Source organism: Bison bison, unplaced genomic scaffold (genome assembly GCF_000754665.1).
Source record: "Bison bison bison isolate TAMUID 2011002044 unplaced genomic scaffold, Bison_UMD1.0 scf7180017864160, whole genome shotgun sequence".
NCBI lineage: Eukaryota > Metazoa > Chordata > Mammalia > Artiodactyla > Bovidae > Bison > Bison bison.
In genome coordinates this window covers 8005072-8010360 of record NW_011494732.1, presented here as the reverse complement: position 1 = coordinate 8010360, position 5289 = coordinate 8005072, and positions in this window count along the sequence as shown.

The window sequence follows — 5289 nt, the reverse complement described above, 5'->3', positions numbered from 1 at the left end:
AAAAGACCCTGAGGCTGGGAAGGATTGGGGGCAGGAGGAGAAGGGGATGTCAGAGGATGAGATGGTTGGATGGCATCACCAACTCAATGGACATGAGTTTGAGTAAACTCCAGGAGTTGGTGATGGACAGGGAGGCCTGGTGTGCTGCAGTCCATGGGGTCACAAAGAGTCGTACACAACTGAGCAACTGTACTGAACTGAACTGAAGGTGAAAGAGGAGAGTGAAAAGCTAGCTTAAAACTCAACATTCAAAAGACTAAGATCATGGCATCCAGTCCCATCACTTCATGGCAAATAGATGGGGGAAGAAAGGAAAGAGTGGCAGGCTTTATTTTCTTGGGCTCCAAAATCATTGCGAATGGTGACTGCAGCCATGAAATTAAAAGGCACTTGCTTTTTGTAAGAAAAGCTATGACAAACCTAGACAATGTGTTAAAAAGCAGAGACATCACTTTGCCGACAAAGGTCCATGTAGTCAGAACTATGGTTTTTCCAGTAGTCGTATATGGATGTGAGAGTTGAACTGTAAAGAAGGCTGAGCACCAAAGAATTGATGCTTTCAAGCTGTGGTGCTGGAGAAGACTCTTGAGCCCCATGGACTGCAAAGAGATCAAACCAGTCAATCCTAAAGGAAATCAACCCCGAATGTTCATTGGAAGGACTGATGCTGAAGCAGAAGTTCTAATACTTTGGCCACCTGATGTGAAGAACTGACTCATTAGAAAAGACCCTGATTCTGGGAAAGATTGAGGTCACGAGGAGAAGGGTGAGACAGAGGAAGAGATGGTTGGATGGCATCATTGACTCAATGGACATGAGTTTGAGCAAACTCCAGGAGATAGTTAAAGACAGGGAAGCCCTGGAGTGCTGCAGTCCATGCAGTCGCAAAGAGTTGGACATGACGGCAGCTGAACAATGAACAACAACACAGATAAGAACACTGAGGCCAGAGATGATGTAACTTGCCTAGGATTAAAGAACCAGAGAGTTGATTAAAAATCCAGGCAGCGTGCTCTGAATTTCTCTACTCCCTACTCCTACTGAGCTGTCCTATCTGCTCTGACCTTCTAGCCTCTCTCTGGTCTGGAAACTTCTATACAAGATGAAGTCTGGCTTTAGAGGCCAAGTCCACCCCCATGAGAGTCACTGACAGTCCCATTCCTCCCAATCCCCAGGGAGGCAAATGGCCACATATGCATCCTGTGTATTCCGGAGGGCTATAGGTTTAAGATAATCTTAGGGAGGCAATAAAAACAGTGGAAATAAAGCTAATTAAAGAGCATCCGCTAATCATGGGATCCTGTGTCAGAAAACTTGCATCTGCTGTGGTTGCTAAGTGGCATGAAGGTAGAGAGAACCTGGCTGGCAAGGCCTCACCCTACTGCTGACGCGTCACCGCAGAGTGGAGGGACAGATGGTGGCCCAGACAAGAGACGAATGTAAAAGACAGATTAGACACAGGAAATTGTGTACTCCATATTTTATTTAAAAGTCAGTCACTGGGAAATGGCTGCCCAATGATGCTACCGGTAGCGGAGTTAAGTTCTAATGTGGCATGGTGTTGGCCGGAGCCAGGACTCAGGGGGTTAACCACCGTGGGGTTTTAATCCTGAATTCGTGGCTGCCTGGCTATGTGGCTTAAATTCAGGTGCTTAACCTCTCCAGACATCAGCATCCTCCTCTTGAAAACAGGAGGGATAATAATCTATCTATGGCTGATGGTGTCACTGATCCCAACTCTCCACCTTTCCCTCTATCCATGAACAGTGCCACGTGACTTAGCAGAGTCCACCTCAATGTGGGCAGGGCATATGCCCCTCATGCTAGAGCTTGGGTCTGGCCACATGACCTGCTTTGGCCCAAAAGGATGAGCTGGAAGTGTTGGCATCCAGTTCTGAGCCCACTTCTCAAGATATGTACCTTGCCCTGTTGCCTTTGCCAGGGAAGAAACATGCCTGGCCAACTGGTCCTAAGAGGAGGATGTAAGACTCAAGGTAGGGAGGAGCCTGGCTTCCTGGATCACACGTGGAGGACAGCCTCCACCATCTAGGAACACCTGCCAAGGATTGTGCCATGGCTGTGAAACACGTCCCTCATGCTGAGCCACTGCACACGGGGGTCTATTTGCTGCAGCAGCAAGTGCATCCATGCCACCTCACTGGCAGGCTAGTCCCTGCACCCCTTCCTGAGCCAGCCCTTTGTTTCACCAACCTTGATTTTCCCCCACAGTCACCCAACCTGGACACCATGGGGCTTTGTGCTCTTACCCGGCTGTGACTTTCTGGACCTTAGACTGTGAGCTCCCTGAAATCAGACATTGGAGTGGGAAAAGATGCTCTAGAGCAATGGGGGGAAGGTGGAAGAAGGGTCTGTGGGTACTGAGGACAGAGTGCATCTGAACCTTGTTTCCTCAAACCACTGCTAGACCCCAGAGATGGAGCAGTTCATGCTGTGTCTAAGCCATGGGGATCCCAGGCAAGGGCTCCTGCATTCAGAGCCCGTTCCTTGTATCGCCAGAGGCTTTGTCTATGGTGTGATGGTGGGCAGGGACTGCAACAGCACCGGTACCTCCATGTGCATGGGTACCGGCTGCAAAGATGAGCAATCACTAGCAAAGTAGCTTCTTCTCCCTTGCCCTCAACACGTATTTTAGGGGACCTCAGGGGGCATCTTGCTTTAAGAAAACTGACATATGCTCTTGCCAAATAAAATTTGTCTTCAAGAAAAAAAGGAAAAACCAAACATGACGCGTGGAGATTGGCACTTATCAAATGATCAGTAGTCGTCTTCAACAATCCTTGAGAACCCACGCGGCACCAGGTGCATTTGCTATGACCTCAGACCCTGATGGTGGCCCTGCAAGGAAAGGAAGCTCAGGAAAATGAAGAATTCCCAGGCCCACAGGCTCTGATAGAGTCTTGAATGTCAACCTGTTTCGCAAGTTGGTGTTTCTGAAAAACAAAAACTTAAATATCCAAGAGTGGCCCTGCCTAAAGAGATCCCTTTCTAGAACTCCATGTGACAACCTTCCTTCTCCAAGGTGGGGTAGAATGGAGAGGAAGGAACCCCACTTTTCCAAGACATTGTCTTTTCCTCCACCCAGTTATCCCCACCTTGATCTCCTCTACAATCTCCCCTCCTCCCTTCTTCCACGAGGGATTGGGATGGTCAAACCCACCAAAAACTAGTTCTATTTTTCCGTGTCTTCAAGGACATCTCAGTTTTGCTCTTAAGACCTTTAAAACTGACTGAATCAGGCCCACTCAGATTATATAGATGACTTAAAGTCAATTGATTATAGACTTCAATCACATTTATAAACTGTCTTCACATCACCCAGATTAATGTCTGAATAATTGGCACTATCATCTAGTCAATAATTTGACACGTCAAACCAACCATCACACACCTCCTTGGTAAATCGCTGTGGCATCCTCAAGTTGGGTGCTTGTTGATCAGACAATACTGTCAACGTGAACCAGTCATGGCTTTTTCAATTGGATGAACTTAATGAAAAGAATGAATTTGTTGGCTCCCATATCCCAAAAGGGCAGGAGTTTGGTTGGAAACACCCCAGGCTAGGCCCTCAGCGCAGCCTAGACTCTCTTTCGCAGCCTTCCATCTGCTTCTATCTGGATGTTGGCTTGATTTTGCTCCTTTTACTCTGTCCACAAGTCTGAAACCATGGCCCCAGTGTTCTGGAAGCATATCTTTATAAGGTCAAGGGAAAAGGCTGACTGGCCAAGCCTAGGTCACAGAGGGTGGGGCCTGTCAACCATGGGGAGCAGGCAGATAGCACATGCAGGGACACCAGCGGGAGGCTGTAAGCTGGGCAGCTGCCCAGGTATGCACAGCTCTGTATCTTCCAAAGTGTGGTACATGAGCTTCCAGATGTCTCTAGAGCATACATGGAACATTCTACAAACTTCAAATTCCGTGGGAAGGAAGCCCACAGAGAAGCTTGTCCCTCAAGCTTTCTGACTGCTCCAAAGACAAGCTCCACTTAGTTGTTATCATGTCTATAATGCTTCCGTCCCTGAAAAAAATCTCTCAGGCTCAGTTCCTCTGGCAGGCAAGAGTTTAATTCATTACTTTACTCTAAATGTATTTACTTACACATAGTTATTTTCTGTTTATGGTGAGAGATGCTAGTTTTCCACTTAGAGTAGTGAGAGAAAGATTCCTTTTACAAAAACATGTATTTAAGTAAAAAGTGAGCCAGGCTAGAGAAAAACATTAAGTAAATAATAATAGATGGTGCATGGAGACAGGAAAAATTGTGTCTAAGGATGGGATGGACTTAAGCATTATGTTGGGTGATGGCCTTGGCTTTGATATTAGACACTCAGAATTTAAATCCAGGTCACATTCACTATGTGAATCTGGGCAAGCCACTGAAACTGAGTTTCATTTTCCTTATCTATAAAATGAAGATGGTAATGATAATCATCAAACTTCATAACTCACTTTATCCAACCCCCTTAGGGCCAGGTGTGCTTAGGAATTCAGAAATTCTCAAATGTTTAGAGTACCACATACCTTATATTACCTGCAGCACTGGGGCAGCACCACATGACCCGGCACACTGACACTTCTACAGAAAATGGACAACCATTCACATCAAGCACTGAATTTTGTTTTGTTGTTGTTGTTACTTTAAGTCTACACATTGCACCAATCCTGGGCAGATTTTTCAGCCTAATGAGTTTGCTACAAACTTGAAAATAAACACTTTCATACTCCAGAGGTTTGGAACAAGACTAGTGAGACTAAAAGCACTTAGTCAAGCCTATGCAGTGCTATGACAAAGCAAGGAGCCACCAGAGCAGGGGAGGGAGGGTTTAGAGAGAGCAAGAATGAAATGTGCACCAATCCCAAGAGAAATTATAAAGAGATTATAAAAGCTTCCCAAGATTTCTCAGAAATCTCCTCCTCCCATGACCTGTCCTTTCCCTTCCTCCTTCTCCTCCACTTCCTCCTTCTCCTCTTCCTCTTCCTCCTCCCTCTTCTTCCTATTCTTCTTGGTCCTCTTCCTCCCATTGCCCTTGCTGGTGCTCAGCCTAGGAGTGGACATGTGACTAAGTTATAGCCAATGAGATGTGAGGGGAGATCTGCTGAAATGCTTCTGTAGATGTCTCTGTGCCTAGATGTGATACCTGGTGCAGGGTCAGCCATTTTAGGGTTGTAATGGGAGGTAGTGAAAGTGAAGTCGCTCAGTCGTGTCCAACTCTTTGCAACCCCATGGACTGTAGCCTATCAGGCTCCTCCGTCCATGGGATTTTCCAGGCA